We start from the raw sequence: 21,514 nt of genomic DNA, 5'->3' as shown, positions 1-21,514 counted from the left end.
TTTCATTCCGATTCGAAATTCGGACGAATTTTCATTATTCGGACATTCGGATGCATCCGAATTACCAAATTACAATGCTAACGAATTCAACCGAAGCTGAAGCCGAATTCAAAAACAATTCTAGTCGAATCGAATTTGAAAACAATTCGAATCGAATTCGAAAACAAGTTTGAACAAAAATCGAAAAAATATAAATTGATTTCTAAAAAAGAACACAGTAAAATAGAATATAAAATAATAACACAATAGAATGAATATATATATATATATATATAATATACCATCTTCCGAAATTCGAATTTCCTATAGAATGAATTAGAATAGAAAAGATTTGAATACAAAAGAATAACTAGAAAAACAATTGAACAGAATAGTATAAAATATTATTTTTCTATTTATTTTTATTCTATCACTGAGTCCAAGCCTTATTCTTCAAGGGGAAACCCTAACCCCAAGTTGTGTATTGTCCACTTGCCACATCACCTGCCACAAGTTGTGTATTGTCCACTTGCCACGACACCTGCCACGAGTGCCATGACACCTGGCACGAGTGCCACGTGACCGGCCATGAGTGCCATATGACCGGCCATGAGTGCCATATGACCGGCCACAAGTTCCACGTAAACTGCCATGTGACCAAGTTGTGTATTGTCCACTTGCCACGTCACCTGCCACATGTGTATTATCCACTTGCCACATCACCTGCCACAAGTTGTGTATTGTCCGCTTTCCACATCACCTGCCACAAGTTGTGTATTGTCCACTTCCCACGTCACCTGCCACAAGTTATGTATTGTCCACTTTCCACATCACCTGCCACAAGTTGTGTATTGCCCACTTCCCACGTCACCTGCCACAAGTTGTGTTTTGTCCACTTGCCACGTCACCTGCCACAAGTTGTGTATTGTCCACTTGCCACGTCACCTGCCCCAAGTTGTGTATTGTCCACTTGCCACAACACCTGCCATGAGTGCCACGTGATCGGCCACGAGTGCTAAGTGACCGGCCATGAGTGACACTTGTCCGGCCACGGGTGCCACATGACCGGCCACGGGTGCCACGTGACCGGCCACGAGTGCCGCGTGACCTGCCACTAATGGCACTTGACCGGCCATGGGTGCCACGTGACCGTCCACAAGTGCCACGTGACCGGCCACGAGTGCCACGTGACCAAGTTGTGGACTGTCCACTTGCCACATCACCTGCCAAAAGTTATGGGGTTCCTAGCACCAAGTGACCCTGAGATACGTATCTCGGGGGCCACTTACAGCTAGAATGTGGCCCCCGAGATATGTGGCCCCAAATTCAGGTCGCAAAATGTCATTCTCTGATAAGGACAATATGTCAAGCACTTTTCTGCAGCAGAGAATGACATTTTGCGACCCGAATTTGGGGCCACATATCTCAGGGTCACTTGGTGCTAGAAACCCCAAATTTGGTGATTTGGTGAAATCATTATATACTAAATTCGAATTTCGGAAGATGGTGGTTTTATAATATATATATTTCTTTCCGACATTCGAATCTCGTATAGAATGAATTTGAATTTGAATAGAAAAGATTAGAATGGAAATAGAGAATAGACTAGAAAAGTCTGTTCAATTCAAATTCATTCTATACAAAATTCGAATGTCTAAAAAAAAAAATAATAAAAAAAAAAAAAAATATATATATATATATATATATAATTATTATTATTTTTTTTTAGACATTCGAATTTTGTATAGAATGAATTCGAATTTGAATAGAACAGGATAAGTGGATTTCCAAGATTATTTTTTAGCCTTGGTTCTCACACAGTCCAAGGAATGGTTTCTATCTCCTCCATCTACAATTTGGGGGAAGATGGAAACTGCTAAGATCCCAGGAAATAATCTATCAATATGGATTCCTTCCATGGCACTTGGAGCCAAGATACCTTCTCGCATCTCCCCAACAATATTAGCAACACTTAAATCCTGGGTTCAATTTCTGCATCTAACTTCCTCACACCCTCTTCCTACCAAAGTCCAAATTCCACTAAATACTCTACATAATTTCATGAAGACAAACCTCATTTACAACATGGATAGAGAAGGGAATTAAATATCTATCTGATCTACTTGATAATGGGGTGATCAAACCATTTTCTACACTTCAAAAGAAATTGCCAAATTCAGATTTATTCCTCTACTAGACATGTGCATTTCGTTTCGTTCCGATTCGATATATAATAATCTTCTTCAACAAAAAAGTGTATTTACAAAGACTATCCCTTTAATTAGATGGGAAGAAGACTTAGGATACACCTATACAGTTGACCAATGGGAAAAAGCTTGTAACACCACATATAAAGCCACATACTGCTCTACATTATGGGAAGTATCCATTAAATCGACTCAACGCTGGTATCTTACTCCTGAGAAAATATCTAAATTCAACGTCACATTTGAGGACAAATGTTGGAGATTGTGCGGCAAAAAAGGTGATCTGTTACATACATTTTGGACATGCCCTAAACTTGGGAAGTATTGGGAACAAATCTTTCAAGTTATGTCTGAAATTACCAAAACAGTCATTCCTCCAAATCCCTTACTGGCTCTATTATCCATTGATCTTGAACTGGAAAAATCCTGATCCTCCTTCCATAAAAGAAGTGATAGAATCGACTCAAACTCATTACATTTATGAATCAGTTCTAGCTCTTCGGCCTCACAAAAAAAGAACATACTCATAAAATATGGCAGCCATGGTTAAAATGGGCTAGTCCCCAAAACATTGCACGAGTTCTTTGTTCATAGATAACTTGAGTTAAAAAATTACTTACCCTGCTCTAATATTTTAATCTTTGTTTTGTATCTATTAAATGACAGGTTACTATTACTGTCTCGAACACAGTTTAGCACCCATAGGGGTGTTCGGGAATATATTTAGGTTCATTATCTTTGAATTACTTGAATTGGCAGTATATAAATATATGAAGATAATATTTATATTACTTTTGTGTATTGTCTCCACAATGGATGTATTAACCCCCCTAGCAGTAATCCAGAGTCTGGCTCGGGTTGGGATTTTAATAACAGGAGCGGTAACCCCGAGCCAGACTCGGGATCGCATCGCTGGATGCAGGGGAGGACACAGGGAGAGTTACTTACTTTGTCCCCTGGATCCAGCGATGTCCTACGTTCGATTCACAGAGCAGAATGCCGCCGAGCTCCGTTCCCTGCGGCGTTATGGCGCACGGGAGCGGAGAACGGCGGCAAATTCAAAAAAGTAAAAACACACAAAACACACACAGTGCTGTAATCTTACAGATTACAGAACTGTATTAAAAAATACACACCCCCTTTGTCCCTAGTGGTCTATGCAGTGCCCTACATGCACTTTTATATTATAAATACTGTTTTTTTCTGCCTGAAATTTGGAGATTGTCCATAACAACCAGAAAATGTCCCTTTTTCAGTGTTTTAGGATTTGATTACATTATTGAATCATTTTTATTATTCTTTATTATATTATAAACGTTATCATACCCGAGATGTTTGCTAGACTCTGGTTTGAACAGATTTAAGAGAGTTATTCCTAAGAATTACAGGACTAGGATATAAAACGCCAAATTTCCAAAATAATTGTACCGCTTTCAGCACCTAATTCCAGACTGAATCATACCGCCAGGGAGGTTAATAACCCCCCGATCGTTACCTTTATTATCAATATTATAATTGAGATAATTAATATGGTTTTCTTTATATTATATTTTTTATTATTTTTGGATACTATTATCTATGTATCAAAATACTGTAACTGATCTGTTATTTAGTCATAATTTCTGTCATTTGTCTTGATAAAAATTTAAACTTTAATAAAAACTATTGATTAAAAAACAGTACAATTTCCCAAACAGAAACAGCTGGAAAAAAAGTCCTCCTGAAAGTCAGAGATTTGTGGGCTGGAAAACCTGACTTTGTCCTGCTAAAAGCAACGGGTTATGAAGATATGGGTGTGAAGAAAAATTTTAGGCACTAACTTTAAAAAAACACTTTTAAAACCTACAGTACATTCAGTATTTCAGGAGTCAAGATGTTTGAAAAAATAGTGCAAAGTCAGCGGAAAAATTACTTAATGGAATATCTATCTATGATGCTATCATCTATCGGAAACCTGACTCCATGGGGTTGATTTAGTATAGGGTTAATGCACACGAGTGTATTAAAATACTCTTATCTACGCTGGATCTTTGGCAGAAAAATCAAGTGTAAAAAATGCTTATTTTGGTGCAAATGTCCACGTGTTATGGACATTTAAAGATATGTGCACGTGTTATGACAGAAAGCCGTACCTCCCAACATTTTGAGATGGGATTGAGGGACACCTACTAGCAAATGTATGTAGGCATAGGGCACGCCCCCTGCCACACCCCCTTAAAGGAGAATTAACCCAAAAAAGGTTAATTAAATCCAGTGTTTTTTTTTTAGCACTACTGTTACATTATATTGGCTTTTAAAATGTACAAATGCAGCAATTTAGAAATTGGGTGAGAGGTTTAGCACTGGGAAACAGTTTTTGAAAGATAAAACGTGCATTTCATATACAACTATATAGTTCAGACCAAAGTGAGGGACAAATGAGGAGGAATGAGGGACATTGCATTGCTCCAAATCAGGGACAGTCCCTCAAAATCAGGGACAGTTGGGAGGTATGCACCAAGCTCCTCTCTGAATGCAAGTGTAGCGGATGACATTTTGGACAAAATGTCATACGCATGTAAATTTTGTTTTTGCCTCAGAACAGCAGGGGTTCTAACGGTTAATTACATATGTTGACCTTAACATCAGTCTGGTCAGGCTGTGTTTGGAAGTTCTGCCTGGTCATGTGAACAATGAGGTGTACATGACAGGCCAGAAACAGGCCTGGTTGGATGTTTAGGTATCAGCCTTCTCGTAACCAATCAGTGGGAGTGCCGGGGCCCGCTGAGGAGTCTGGGAATGGGTACTTAAGAGGTGTGGGTCACGTGTTCAGGGAGAGGAGTTCGTGAGACCCGTGTGATCTGGTCTGGTTCCAGGACTGGAGTAGCCCCGTGAGGGGTCCCGATCACTGGGTGTTCGACATCCCACAACATGTTCTTTTCAGAGGCCCCTGGTAGACTTGTCTGGTCTGGGGTAGGGATCCGTCTGTTCCCGAGTCTCTGAACCTGTTGGTCCGAGGCACAGTAACTGAGGGAGGATTCAAGGTGTCTGGATGTGCTGTCGGCTTGGAGGGGCACCACAGCTCATGAAAGTGACCGGGGGAGGACTCTTCGGAGGAGGGCCAGGAAGTGGCATCCTGGGAAGTGCCTGGTTACTGAGTTGGGAAGGACATTGATGAATCCACGCTTTTGCAGTACCATTGAGGAGACGGGAAACGTACTGAGGAAAAAGGTTCCTGTTCACCCTTAGTTGCACTTTGTCCACGTTCATAGGATTGTTTCAAGTTTTGATTCAATGTGCTGACTGCCATGATCTCTGGCTAGAGATCTGTTCAGCCTTGAAGTACCTGGCTGCGAGTGGCTACTCTCTGGGTGGAAGTAGAGACTTTGCTAGACCTGCAGTTCAAGGTGCCTGATTTCTTCACCTGTGCCCTCTGTTCCCACAAGAGACTGTGTTATTAGATGTTACTACTGAAAAATAAAACCTTTGTTAAAGGATTTCATCTGTGTCAGTGTTCAAGTCGTTGGGTATGAACCCTGGGAACCCCTAGACGTGGAAGAGCAGGCCAAGAGAAGGTAACTGGTAAGCCCAATAAGTCAAGGCCGCCCTGCAAGAGGTTGTGTTAGTTTAGGGCATTTTCTTTTAAGCCTCTGAGTTGCTGTAAAATATGGATCTATATGTCACAATATGGACAGACACTTAGCTAAAAAGAATTGGCATTCAAAAGCACACAAAATTTAAAAACTGTCTTTAAAAGCAGAATTTTTTCTGCCTGTGTACATGAGGCCTAAGAGTATAGAATGCTGTCAGCAAAATAAATGTTCCTTCAGCTTAGTAAATAAGGTGAACCTGTGATTCTTCCTGTATTGTTGCCACCATATAAATCCTGAACAGGACTAGGCCAAGGGGTGGGCAAGAGGGAAGGCTGCCCTGGGCACTGTGGTATCATGTGAGATGGGGGGGGGGGGGGGGCGATGCACGAAGAGTGCCTGCCTACAAGCTGACAGGAGTAATGGAAGAGGGAAATTTTTGTTTGGGAGAAATTTGGCTTGCAAAGGGAATTTATGCCTGGGGGTAAGTGTGCAGATTGGTGCTCATATTTTTTTGATGGGGAGGGAGGGTTTTTTGCTGATACATAATGCTCATACATTTTGTGGAAGGGGAGCGCCGTTTGGCATCTTTGTCCTGGGCGCTAGATGACCTTGTCCCGGCAATGATACTAAATAATAATAATATGCAAAGAAAAAAATAGATTTTTGTTGCACATGTAGTGCTTACTGCCATAGGAGCAGCTGGAAATTTGCCCAGAACTTGGATAGGATTGAGGGGATTGAGTGAGATATTCCAAAAACAGAAACTATGTGCAGATTGAGGACAGTGAACTCCTTTCTGTAAAGCTGAAGCAGAAGTCCTTGCATATAGAAAACTGTGGACTTGGCTTTGTAATAGAAGCAGGTAACAGCACACAAGCTTCTTTCTTTAGAGCCCGGCTAATGAATTAAAATTCACGGCGGTCCAATCAGTAAAATTTTCCTCCAGCCGAGGTTTCAATCACATTTGTGTGATGAATCAGGTCTTTCACTTCACAGACTCCACTTAAATCTCAGATCTTGTGTCCCCCCTGCATGTCACAGTTTCCCCTTCACAGTAGTGTCCTCAGCCTCCTTCACGTCACCCCCCTCTTTCCCCACAACGGTGTCCTCTGCCCCTTCACATCACCCCCCACACACACACACACACACACATATCGGTGTCCTCTGCTCCCCTTCATATCGTCCAGCCACACACACACAACGGTGTCCTCTGCCCCCCTTCACATCACCCCCCTTACACACACACACCGGTGTCCTCTGCTCACCTTCACATCACCCCCCCACACACACAGCAGTGTCCTCTGCTCCCCTTCACATCACCCCCCTCACACACACACACAACAGTGTCCTCTGCTCCCCTTCACATCACCCCTCTTACATACACACACAGCAGTGTCCTTTGCCCCCCTCACACACACACACATAACGATGTCCTCTGCTCCCCTTCTCATCACCCCCCCCCACACATACATAACGATGTCCTCTGCCCCCTTCACATTACCCCCCCCCCCCCACACACAGCAGTGTCCTCTGCTCCCCTTCACATCACCCCCCCACACACACCGGTGTCCTCTGCTCCCCCTCACATGACCCCCCTCACACACACACACACATACACATAACGATGTCCTCTGCTCCCCTTCACATCACCCTCCCTCACACACAAAACGGTGTCCTCTGCTCCCCTTCATATCATCCAGACACACACACACAATGGTGTCCTCTGCCCCCCTTCACATCACCCCCCCCCACACACACACAATGGTGTCCTCTGCTCCCCTTCACAGCAACCCCCCCCCACACACACAGTGGTGTCCTCTGCCCTGTCTTCTCATCACAGCCCCCACATCAGTGTCCTCTGCTTCCCCCATGACATCACTCCCAGGGTGTCCTCTGCTCCCTCTTTACCCCCCACAGGGTTTCCTCTGCCCCCTCTTCTTATCTCCCCCCCACACACACACAGTGATGTCCTCTGCTCCCTTTCATATCACCCCCCCCCAACAAACACAGTGGTGTCATCTGCCCCCTCTTCACATCACCCCCGGGTGTCCTCTGCCCCCTATTACATCACAGCCCCCACATCAGTGTCCTCTGCCCCCCACTACATCCCCACCCCCAGGGTTTCCTCTGCCCCCTCTTCACATCAACTCCCCCAGTGTGTCCTCTGCTCCCTCTTCACATCACCCCCCCCCCGCCCCAGTGTGTCCTCTGCCCCCTCTTCACATCACCCCCCCCCCCCAGTGTGTCCTCTGCCCCCTCTTCACATCACTCCCCCAGGGTGTCCTCTGCCCCCCTTCACATCACCCCCCCCCCCCACACACACAGTGGTGTCCTGTAGCTCAGTTCACCATTTAGTGATTCTTGCTTTAGAGCAATCAGAGCAAAGTCCCTTCACAGAGAACTAGGTAGACTGAGCTCTTCAGGACACCACCCGATGTCCCCTTTAGCAGACACAGAGCTGACTCTCTAGCACAAGAGTGCTGGCAGCAGCCCAAAAGTCTCTAGGATCTCACAACCTCTCACAGGTTGCCTTCCAACTTCCATACGACACCTTTTCTAATGGTACCAGACTAGATCTTCAGCAGACAGTCCCCCAGTCAGCTCTCTGTAGCTTCGGCATCCAAGCCCTCATGTTGCCCACCTGAGGCCTCATGAACAGCAAGCACAAGGTAGCCCTGCCCTGGGGGGGGGGGGGGGCAGCAAGCCCTCCAGGCTGGACTGATCCTCTCAAGGAAAAGACCCACAGCTCAGTGTCCCACAGCATATATATATATATACACACTCTGCTCCTTGGCCAGCACTGTATAAATCTTCATACTGCCATCTGCATAACTCCACACCTATGTTCCTGAGAATTCTCACAGCTCTCTGGAAAGCAGAGAACAAAAAACTGGCAGCAACTGAGAACACTAACTAACTAACTAACCTAATTAAGCAGTTAAAGACCACCCACCGCATATATATATACTGCAGCAGGGCGGCTCTATTGCGCAAAACAACACACCTTTACGTTGTTTCATGCAATAGATAGTGTGGGCGCACACGCTGCATGAGGGAATGCGCACACAGGTCCCCTGGACTCGATGTTTGCCGGTCACCTGCGATCGCTTCACAGAGAGGCAGAACGGGAATCTGCCTATGTAAACAAGGCGGACCCCCGTTCTGACAGGGGACAACACTGAGGCCGCGTACACACGGGCGGACTGTTCGCCCAACTTTGTCCGCTGAACAGTGTTTCAGCGGACAGTCCGCTCGTGTGTGGGCTTCAGCGGACAGTTTCAGCGGACAGTCTGACGAACAAAGTTTTTCGGAATTTCCGTAAGACTGTCCGCTGAAACTTGGTTTGAGCGGACAGTCCGCTTGTGTGTAGGCTTGTTCGACAAACTAAGTCTCGCGCATGCTCAGAAAGAATTTACACGGCGAAGGTTGCATTGCAGTGTATTGGACGTCGAATTTCTCGTCCCGTCGTACGTGCCGTTCACGTCATCGCGCAAGTTTTCAGCGGACTGTTCGTTCGTCTTGTGTGGTCAAGTCCGTTCATGCTAATTTTGAACGGACTGTTTGTCAAACTGTTTGACGAACCTAGTTGGGCGGACAGTCCGCCCGTGTGTACGCGGCCTAAGATTGTCTGTTCCTAGTAATCAGGAACAGCAATCTCTATGTAGTCCCAGTCAGCCCATCCCCCCACAGTTAGAACACACCCTGAGGGAACACAGTTAACCTTTTGATCGCCCCTAGTTTTAACACCTTCCCTGCCAGTGTCATTTATACAGAAATCAGTGCATTTTTTAGCACTGATCACTGTATTGGTGTCAATGGTCCCCAAAAATTGTCACTTAGGGTCAGATTTGTCTGCCGCAATGTCACAGTCCTGCTAAAAATTGCAGCTCGCCGCCATTACTAGTAAAACACCAAAAAAATGAAAAAGTCCATAAAGCTATCACCTATTTTGTAGACACTATAACTTTTGTGCAAACCAATCAATATACACTTATTGCATTTTTTTAACCACTTCAGCCTCGGACCAATAAATACCTTAAGGACCAGAGGTCTTTTTGCAATTTCGCACTGCGCTGCTTTAACTGGTAATTGCGCGGTCATGCAATATTGCACCCAAACGAAATTTGCGTCCTTTTCTTCCCACAAATAGAGCTTTCTTTTGATGGTATTTGATTGCCTCTGAGATTTTTTTTTTTTGCGATATAAATGGAAAAAGAGCGAAAATTTTGAAAAAAAAAGATATTTTCTTCTTTTTGTTATAAGAAAAATCGAATAAACTAAATTTTAGTCATACATTGAGGGCAAAATTTATTCAGCCACATGTCTTTAGTAAAAAAAATGTCAATAAGCGAATATTTTTTGGTTTGCGCAAAAGTTATAGCGTCTACAAACTAGAGTACATTTTCTGGAATTTACACAGCTTTTAATTTATGACTGCCGATCTCATTTTTTGAGGTGCTAAAATGGCAGGGCAGTACAAATCCCCCCCAAATGACCCCATTTTGGAAAGTAGACACCCCAAGGAAATTGCTGATGGGTATGTTGAGCCCATTGAATATTTATTTTTTTTGTCCTAAGGGATTGAATAATGACAAAAAAAAAAATTTTTTTTACAAAAAGTTGTCACTAAATGATATATTGCTCACACATGCCATGGTTATATGTGGAATTGCACCCCAAAATACATTCTGCTGCTTCTCCCGAGTACGGGGATACCACATGTGTGGGACTTTTTGGGAGTCTAGTCGCGCACGGCACCCCGAAAACCAATCACCACCTTCAGGATTTCTAAGGGTGCAAATTTTTGATTTAACTCCTCACTACCTATCACAGTTTCGAAGGCCATAAAATGCCAAAATAGCACAAAACCCCCCCAAATGACCCCATTTTGGAAAGTAGACACCCCAAGCTATTTACTGAGAGGCATGTTGAGTCCATGGAATATTTATATTTTGCACAAAAGTTGCGGGAATATTACAAACTTTTTTTTTTTTGCACAAAGTTGTCACTAAATGATATATTGCTCACACATGCTATGGGCAGAAGTCAAATTACACCCCAAAATAAATTCTGCTGCTTCTCCCGAGTACGGGGATACCACATGTGGGGGACTTTTTGGGAGCCTAGCCACGTACGGGACCCCGAAAACCAAGCACTGCCTTCCGGATTTGAATATAAAATGCTATAAAAAACAAACTAACCAGAGTCACCCGTAACACTTATACGGTGATCAGTGGTGAAAGGGTTAACTAGGGGCAATCAGGTGGTTCAAATTTTTATTAGGTAGTATATGGGGGTCCCTGGCGCTATATAAAAACCTGACGGGGAACCTAAATAACTAACTGGCTAACCAGCGTCACCAGTGACACTTATACTGTGATCGCTGGTGAAAGGGGGTGAAAGGGTTAACTAGCAGCAATCAGGGGGTTAAAACCATTATTGGGTAGTATATCGGGGTACCTAGCGCTATAAAAACCTGGCGGTGAACCTAAAAAAATAACTAGCTACCTAGCGACACTAGCGACACTAATGCAGCGATCAGAAAAACGATCGCTTAGTGACACTGGCAAAAGGGGGTGAAAGGGTTAACTAGCGGCAATCAGGGGGTTAAAAACATTATTGGGTAGTATATCGGGGTACCTAGCGATATAAAAACCTGGCGGTGAACCTAAAAAAATAACTAGCTACCTAGCGACACATGCAGCGATCAGAAAAATGATCGCTTAGTGACACTGGCAAAAGGGGGTGAAAGGGTTAACTAGCGGCAATCAGGGGGTTAAAAACATTATTGGGTAGTATATCGGGGTACCTAGCGCTATAAAAACCTGGCGGTGAACCTAAAAAAATAACTAGCTACCTAGCGACTGTAGCGACACTAATGCAGCGATCAGAAAAACGATCGCTTAGTGACACTGGCAAAAGGGGGTGAAAGGGTTAACTAGCGGCAATCAGGGGGTTAAAAACATTATTGGGTAGTATATCGGGGTACCTAGCGATATAAAAACCTGGCGGTGAACCTAAAAAAATAACTAGCTACCTAGCGACACTAGCGACACATGCAGCGATCAGAAAAATGATCGCTTAGTGACACTGGCAAAAGGGGGTGAAAGGGTTAACTCTAGGGGCAATCAGGGGGTTAAATCTTTATTGGGGGGTGATAGGGGGCTACCCTGGACCTAACACTAACTGTCCTGACAGTTTTTACTGTCACAACTGACACTGAATGCATTGATCAGTAAAGAAATGATCAATGCAATCAGTGACACTGTGACTGGGGGGGGAGGGGGGGCGGGGGGGGGATCGGGGGGCGATCGGGGGGGGGATCGGGGGGGGGGTTTGTGTGCCTGTGTGTACCTACATGTCAGTGTAGTGTTGGTGCACACTTACTTTTACTGTTCTCCTCGTAGTCCGGTCAAAAAGACCGCCCCGAGGAGAATGACATCACTTCCTCCTTCCTGTGTAAACAATACACAGGGGAGGAAGCTTCTCATTGGCCAGGAGCGATCCAGAGGGGGTGGCCGAAAACCAACGGCCATCCCCTCATCACGGAGCGCTCCTGGACCGAATCGGACCGCCGTAACCAGCGGGAGGGGGTCCGATCGGACCCCCCACCCGCTGGAAGGCAATCACGTAGATGTACGTGATTATGCCTGCCTGTGCCATTGTGCTGACGTACAATGGCAATACGGCGGTCCTCAAGTGGTTAAACAAAAATATGTAGTAGAATACATATTGGCCTAAACTGATTAATATATTTTTATTTTTATTTAAATTTTTTGGCATGTATTATAAAAGAAAGTAAAAAAAAAATGTTTTCTAAAAAAAATTGACTGTCTTTTTTTCTATGGCACAAAAAATTAAAACCGCAGAGGTGATCAAACACCACCAAAAGAAAATTCTATTAGTGGGGAAAAGGGGACATCAGTTTTATTTGGGTACAAGGTTACATGCCCACGCAATTGTCAGTTAAAGTAATGCAGTGCAGTATCGCTAAAAATGGCCTGATCATTAAGGGGGTAAATCCTTCTGGGGCTGCAGTGGTTAATTAGCTGCACCCACTGCAGTCAGCAAAATTAAATTGACCTAATACAATCAATACAGCCAGACTGGTTACAGTGAGGCAAACTAAATTTACCTATCAAAACACACCCAGCTACACTGAACACAGTGAGCCAGCACTAAATCAAACTAATCCTAGCACCTATCTAAAAGGGTGCTACACACATGTTAGATGATTAAAGTGATCACACTTATTCACTAAACCAGTGGCCCAGGGGACACATCTGGCCTGTAGCACCTTCTGATGTGGCCCATGACCTCATGCTCTGGAATGGCGGTTTGGCAAGCTCAGATTGTAAGTTGCCGACCCGCCATTCCAGAGCATCCATGTTGTGAATAAAGTCGGCGGTAGAGGAAGCAAGCAGCTGCAGAGCCGCATAAGCCGATGCTTCCTGTATAGTGTCAACTCCTATCACAGGCGGAGTGATACCAAATGCGCTCTGTCTGGGATAGCAACAGCAGGGATACCTGAATGGAAGACTGATTATTAAAGATACATTTATTACTAAAATCACAGTGTATATATGGACATATCTGTTCTGCAGTGGTTACTAGACATGTGCATTCGTTTTCTTCCGAGTGCATTTTCGTCCGAATTTCAGATATTTTTGACAAACGATAACGAAAGTGCAGAATCGGAAAAACGAAAGATCCGACATAAATAAATGCTTTATTTTCGTTTTCGTTGTTACAACAGTTCGATATAGAATAGGAGATTCAACGTGACTCTGACAATAACAATCTGTGTCTATAGTACCTGTGGTCGAATGTGCCTAACCTTACCTCTATTAGTCCAAGATTATATAGAGAAAATATTCGACAGAGAGAAAATATTCGAAATAGAGAGAAAAAATTTGACAGAGAGAAAAGATTCTAAAGTGGTAATTTTAAGACCCCTTTCACACCACACCGCCGATAGCGTGGGCGGTAAAAATAGCGGCGTTCTGTTCCAAACTGTTCTAAGTCAGAAGCCTTGATGATAGCAGTCCCAGAGAAAATGACGAGATTAATAAAACTAAATTACAAATTTAATTGGACGGCCTTAAAATATTTAGGAATAATGATTGCAACAGACCCCAATAAAATATATGAATTAAATTTTGCGCCGGTATTGAAGATGGTACGTGGATTCCTGGAGAGATGGCATAGGGGAATACATTCTTGGTTTGGAAGAAATAATATAATCAAGATGAATATTCTGCCAAAACTCCTGTACCTCCTCCAGGCAATTCCAATTCTAATGCCAAGGAAATTTTTTAGAACTATACAAACATTATTCATGAAATTTATATGGGCAGATAAACAACCAAGGATACGGAGGACACTATTAACATTACCAAAGCAATATGGGGGACTGGCAACACCGGACATATATAAATATTATCAGGCAATACATCTAGGCCGACTGTTGGACTGGTGCCGACATGGAGACCAGAAAATATGGGTAAATTTAGAGCAAGCACAATGTAGGGAACTATTACATAGAGCACCTTGATGCTATAGAAACCTGACATCGGATACGAAGTTACATCCTACAATAGGACCCACACTACAGATATGTTACAATCTCTTAGTTAAGAATAAGATATCGGCACAGAATTCCCCTCTAGTCCCTATATTAGGTAATCCCCGATTCATACAAGGTATACAGAAAGGACCTTTGGACAAGCTGATTAAAAAAGGAATATACAGTATCAAGCCTCACATTTCATAAAAATAGGCAAATGGCCAACAATGCAGGAGATGATGGATAGAAAAGGCCCCTTTCAATTAGATTTCTGGCAGGCGGCACAACTAGGACATTTTTTAAGTACAGAGATAGCGCCAGAGTTATTAGATCGTGGCTATACGCCATTTGAGAAACTCTGTATGGAAAAGGAGCCAATTACGCATGTAATTTCGAAAATGTACGCGTTATTGATTAAACCAGTAGAAAATTTTCAGCTACCCTTCTTTCGGAAGTGGGAAATAGACCTAAGAAGGACTTTTTCCGAGGAGCAGAAGAAAAATATGATACAATCTATCTTTAAAACAGCAACATGTACAAAACTACAAGAAAATAATTATAAAATCATTTCACAGTGGTACAGAACACCAGAAAAACTTCAAAAATATTTCCCTCATACATCAAGTAAGTGTTTGAGGTGTCAGAAAGAAGTGGGAAATTTTCTACATATATTTTGGTCATGCCCAAAAATTGAGAAATATTGGAAGGGCGTACGAGAGATTATTCAAAAATTCAGTGAAGTAGAAATACGGGAGGACCCAGCAGTATTTCTCTTGCATTTGTCAGAGATCCCGGGAAATATATATAGGAATTCCATCCTGTGTCACTTGGTAAACACAACCAAGGCATGTATAACACTTAGGTGGAAACAAACACAACCCCCTAGTGTGGGTATGTGGCTGAAGAAAGTTGAGGAGGTGAACAGGATGGAAGACCTAATATGGACAGCTAGGAAAAGAAGAAAAACCTACTTAGAAATATGGACACCATGGAATCTTTATATCTCTTCGGAGGAGGGAAAGAGACAGATTGATGCGATCTGAGGGGGAGGAGGGGGAGATATAGGGGAAGGAGATGAGAACTCCCCCTCTCCTTCTTGGTCTGTGGGGGTGTTGAGGGGGTGGTTTGGGGTGGGATTTTTTTTTTTTTATTATTTTTTTTTTTTTGGGGGGGAAAAACAAGGATGGAAATAAAGGGGGGGAGATGAGAAATAAGAAGATAACAATAAAACTTTGGCCTGGCTGGGAATAGTACCAACCCAGGACCAGACATAGGGTATGTGGGACCGAACTCAGAAGGAGGAGTTCCCTCGACGTCGTCCCCATACACTACCATCAACTTAGCTTTTTTTTCCTTGGATTTATATATTATACTATAAGGGAAGCAAGAGGTAAAGGAAATAGAACGAATTGTTATGTTTTTCTTTTTACTATGTATAAATATGGAAATTCGATGTATGATATTCAGACTGTTTATGTAAAATTCCATTCTTGTATATATGAAGGAAAAAAAAAAGGGGAAAAAAATAAAGAAATTGAAAAAAATAGCGGCGTTCTACCGCCGGATTTGCGGTGCATTTCGGCAGCTAGCGGGGCATTTTTACCCCCTGCTAGCGGCCGCGAAAAAGGTTAAAACCGCTGGCAATACGCCGCAATAGCGGCATTTTGCCAGCGGTATTACAGCGCTGCCCCATTGATCCTTCACCGCTCCAAAGAAGCTGCTGGCAGGACTTTTTTTCTGACGTCCTGCCAGCGCACCGCTGTAGTGTGAAAGCCCTCGGGCTTTCACACTACACACAATGCTGCAGCTTCTTTAGGGCGTTTTGCAGGCGCTATTTCTAATGCTATAGCGCCTGCAAAACGCCCTGGTGTGAAAGAGGTCTAAAGGCTAATATGCAAGTTACTGTCCTAAAAAGTGTCTGGGCACCTGAGTCCTGCCCCAGGGGACATGTATCAATGCAAAAAAAAGTTTTAAAAACTGACGTTTTTTCGGGAGCATTGATTTTAATAATGATTAAAGTGAAGCAATAAAAGTGTAATATTCCTTTAAATTTCGTACCTGGGGGGTGTCTATAGTATGCCTGTGAAGGGGTGCATGTTTCCCGTGCTTAGAACTGTCCCTGCACAAAGTGTCATTTCTGCAGGAAAAAAAGTCTTTTAAAATCACTCGCGGCTATAATGAATTGCCTGCTCCCGTAATACAGAAAACACTCATTGAAAGTCATTGATAAAAAAAAAAAAGCGTGGGGTTCCCCCAAATTCAATTACCAGGCCCTTCAGGTCTGGTATGGATATTAGGGGGAACCCCGTGTCAAATTAAAAATAAAATTGACATGGGGTCCCTCTATTTTCAACAGCTCACTATACTATATATTTTCAAAAGCTCACTCTATATACTAGCTCCTATATAACCTTCTAACAGATCACTCTGTATACAGGCCTCTATACATTCTTATTACAAATCACCCTGTATCTTTCTATCAGAGCAATCTATTAAAGAGGAAGTAAACCCTGATGGGTTTACTTCCTCTTTGATTCCCTGCAAAGGTAAAGCATAATGGACTACTATGCATCGCATAGTAGTCCATTAGGTGTCACTTACCTGACACAGGAGCCAGCGAAGTCACCGCTGTCCCCTGTGGTTCTGAGCATCCATCTTCTTGGTGTGTCTCCGTGGGTCTCGCTGCTCTGGCGCTGTGATTCGCCGGAGCAGCGATGATGTCACTCCCGCGCCTGTGCACAGGAGCCGACACTCGCGGCATATCGCCGCGATTTGTGGCTTACCCAGTGCGCCTGCCCGCCACTGTCTACGGCGCATGCGCCGTAGACAGCGGTGGCTGTCTTCAGGTAAATATCTCCTAAACCGTATAGGTTTAGGAGATATTTCTTGGACCTACAGGTAAGCCTTAATCTAGGCTTACCTGTAGGTCAAAGTGGTTTGTAAGGGTTTACAACCACTTTAACAATATGCACTACAAAAACCAGGCACCTAGGGCACATGTCCCACAAATCTTGCCTGGTGCTCTGAGTGTTAAGTCCACTGATGCCCGTATTTCTGCTGCAGTTCTGGGGCTGGTCAACATTTTGCTTCCAAGAAACCCGGCCTTCTGTGTAGACATGGGGATGGTGCCCCTAAACAGGGAACAGACTATCATTCCCCTACTCCTCACCACTGCCACCCCCACAAAGAAGAGTGGACAAGGCGAACTGGAGGAAGCCATGCCACCAGAGTGATTGACAGGCCACTGTGTGTATCTGAGTTTGTGCTTATGTGTGTATGTATAGGTATGTGTGTGTGTGTATAGGTATTTGTATAGATAAGTGTGTATGTATAGCTATGTGTGTATGTATAGGTATATGTGTGTGCGTGTATAGATATGTGTATGTATAGATATGTGTGTGTGTATAGATATGTGTGTATGTATAGGTATGTGTGTGTATGTATAGGTATGTGTGTGTGTGTGTATAGATAAGTGTGTATGTATAGCTATGTGTATATGTATAGGTATGTGTGTGTGTATAGATATGTGTGTATGTATAGGTATGTGTGTGTATGTATAGGTATGTGTGTGTGTGTGTATAGATAAGTGTGTATGTATAGCTATGTGTATATGTATAGGTATGTGTGTGTGTATAGATATGTGTGTATGTATAGGTATGTGTGTGTGTGTGTGTAGATATGTGTGTATGAATGTGAAGATGCATGTGTAACTGTGATAGAATTCCTTTGAGGACACAGGTGAATGTGATTGGTGCTCTTTAAGGCGCTTGTAAACCCGCTGATGTGTTTGTTTGTTTTTTCCCACCTGCAAAGGAAAAGGCATAATGAGCTAGTATGCACTGCATGCTAGCTCATTATGAAATACTTACCTTAGAATGAGGCCCCGACATCTGGTCCAATCCACGCCGAGGGAGCTGACATGTTCCCTCAGCGTTTCTTCCGGGTATCGCGGCTCCGGCGCTGTGAGTGGCAATATCGTCACTCCCGCACATGCGCACGGGAAATTTCTTCCCTGCAGGGTCCGGCGTCTGCCGGACTTTCAGTCGAGAATCCCCTGTGCGCATGCTCTGCTGCAGTCAGCGGTGCATTGCGAGGGGAATATCTCCTAAACCGTACAGGTTTAGGAGATATTTTTTTACCTACAGTAAGCCTTATTATAGGCTTTCCTGTAGGTAAATGTCCCAAAAATGACTATACAACCGCTTTAAATCCCTATCGATTGTGCCCATGCTACTGTCGTATAAATATGTATGATAAATGCTACTTTTCATATATCTGATCTAAGAAAACCAATGAATTACAATTGAATATTTCTTTACTTCCCTTCATTTTTAATTTATTTTCAGATAAATAGCCCAGATACATTCTAATTAAGTGTGTGTGTGTGTGTGTGTGTGTGTGTGTGTGTGTGTGTGTGTGTGTGTGTGTGTGTGTGTGTGTGTATTTAAAGTGTCTCGTAGCCCTTGTACACACGGTCGGACATTCCGACGGAAAATGTCCGATCGGACCATGTTGTCAGATAATCCGACCATGTGTGGGCTCCAACGGACTGGTTTCCGTCGGAATATCTGAACGACAAAGTTTTAGAGCAGGGCTATAAAATTTTCCGACAACATGATCCGATCGGACCTTGTCCGGTCATGTATAGAGAATTCCGATTGGACAAAGTGCCACGCATGCTCAGATCGAATTCCTAGACCAAAGCTATTGGCTACTAGCCTGAACGTAGTCCCGTCGTAACGAAATAATGTCATCACGTTACGAACGATTGGATTTTCTGACAACTTTGTCCGACCATGTGTATGCAACACCAGTTTCGGACAAAATCCGTCAGACAAAATCTCCATAGCATTATAGGGCTGAAGCGACATCAAAACGTCACTTCCACCCATAGCCCTTAAAGGGCCATTTAAAAAAAAATAATTAAATGACAATTTCTTTTTAATTCTTTTTTATTGCATTTTAGTGTAAATATGAGATCTGAGGTCTTTTTGACCCCAGACCTCATATTTAAGAAGTCCTGTCATGCTTTTTTTCTATTACAAGGGATGCTTACATTCCTTGTAATAGGAATAAAAGTGACACAATAAAATAAAAAAAAACAGTGTAAAAATTAAAAATAAAAGGTAAAATAAATTCGATTTTTTTTTTCTTAAACGCGCCCTGTCCCGCCGAGCTCCACGAGCGGGTGCAATTTTGAAGCGCAACATGTTGAATATCAATTTACTCAGCTTAACATTATCTTTCACAATATAAAAAAACTTGGGCTAACTTTACTTTGTCTTATTTTTTAATTCAAAACAGTGTATATTTTCCAAAAAAAGGGCGCTTGTAAGACCTCTGCACAAATACGGCATGACAGAAAGTATTGCAAGGACCGCCATTTTATTCTCTAGGGTGTTAGAAAAAAAAAGGAAAATGTTTTGGGGGTTTTAAGTAATTTTCTAGCAAAAAAATCTGTTTTTAACTTGTAAACAACAGATCTCAAAAAGCGGCTTGGTCTGTGGTTAAACTGGAGTCACTGGCAGGAGCGTGAGATGAAAATAGAAGAAAGAAAGCATAAAGAAGAAAACTAAAACAGCCATCACAAATACGACTTGGTAAGCTGCAATATAGTAAATGTTTACTTTTGGGTTTATTACTGTTTAAACTCATTATTATCTTACAGAGGAGGAAACCAAAGAACTGAAATTTTCTTTTTTACCATCTCTTTTATTGAACATTTTTATCTTTCTTTAAATATCTACTACAACATCTAAATCAAAATGAATTAATAACTAAGAAGAAAAACAATGTGACAAAGCAAAATTTGCTCAGCCATCCATTTTATTACACGGGTGACAAATTCTTATGCTGCGTAAACACGACTGGACTTTTTGACAGCAAAGGCCCGACGGAACGAATTCGTTGGAAAAATTCGACCGCGTGTGGGCTCCATTGGACCTTTGCTGTCCAAAAATCTGACGGACTTTAGGAACAGAACATGTTTCAAATTTTTCCGCCGAACCCAGTTCCTATGGAGAAATCCACTCGTCTGTATGCTGGTCCGAAGGACGAAAACCGATGCTAGGGCAACTATTGGCTACTGGCTATGAACTTCCTTCTTCTAGTCCAGTCGTACGTCATCACGTTAGAATCCGTCGGACTTTGGTGTGATTGTGTGTGGCCGAGTCTGTTCATTCGGAAAGTCCGTCGGAACTCTGCAGAAAGTCCGTCGGGAAGACCGTCGGACGTAGTCTGATGGAAAGTCCGATCGTGTGTACGCGGCTTTAGGGTCCTTTCACACGGGGCGGATCAGTTCTGATCCGCCCCGTGGATGTCCGTTTGCTCAGCGGGGATCACTCCGCCGATCCCCGCTGAGCAGGGAGATGACAGGTCTGTCTCTGCACACTGCGCAGGGACGGACCTGTCACAGCGCCGCTCTCCCCTATGGGAGATCGGATGACGACGGACCGCAGTGCCCGTCGTCATCCGATCCGATCCGCAGACGGATGGAAAAATAGCTTTTTCCTCCGTCACACTTTTTCGGATCGGAGCGGGTCGGATGTCAGCGGACATGTCACCGCTGACATCCGACGCTCCATAGAGCTCTATGGAGCACCCGTTCAGGTCCGCCTGAAAAACTGACAGGCGGGCCTGAACGGCACGTTGGTGTGAAAGAGGCCTTACAGTCTGCTGTGTCACCTTCCGTCTGCCTCTGAACACATCTGTTGCTTCCCTTCTGTATTACCATTTATAAGGATCCTTAAAAAAAAAATCGTAACCTACCTCCCCTTTCACAAACACGCCTGTGAGATTCCCCTCTGGCCAGAGAATCTTGAAAATCTGGAAAACACTAAAACGCTCCAAGCACTGTCCATCAAATTAAAGTGAAGTGCGCCCTTGAAAATACTATGAAAAAGTCCTTCAGACATGTTCCAAGGATCACTCTGATCTTTCCCACCCGCATACAAAAATTTTTAACTATGACTTTTTCTTTTTTAGCACTTCTCTAAATTATTTTCTCTACTAACAAGAAATAGTATCTGTAGAGGAATCTACGGGGAAAACGACAAGCAGACAGTTAACTTTTAGCATACTGTAAAGGAAGAAGTATGAGTGATTGTAAGCTCTAACGAGCAGGGCCCTCTGATCCCTCCTGTCTGCCCTCATGTTTAAAGTGCTGTGAAAACTCTTGCCGCTATATAAAT

At 43.3% G+C, this 21,514-nt stretch overlaps 1 protein-coding gene across 1 annotated transcript in view; it reads right to left on the bottom strand.

The window, feature by feature from the left end:
• Nucleotides 1-21,514, bottom strand: part of LOC143983512 (N-acetyllactosaminide alpha-1,3-galactosyltransferase-like) — a 132,099-nt gene that overhangs the window by 97,820 nt on the left and 12,765 nt on the right. The gene's annotated exons all lie outside the window — the stretch shown is intronic.

The sequence above is a fragment of the Lithobates pipiens genome, unplaced genomic scaffold (genome assembly GCF_037356315.1).
Source record: "Lithobates pipiens isolate NorthernLeopardFrog02 unplaced genomic scaffold, aLitPip1_a1.2 Scaffold_1, whole genome shotgun sequence".
In the NCBI taxonomy this organism is placed as follows: Eukaryota; Metazoa; Chordata; class Amphibia; order Anura; family Ranidae; genus Lithobates; species Lithobates pipiens.
Note: the sequence above shows the minus strand (reverse complement) of the source record. Positions and strands in the feature narration are given on the sequence as shown.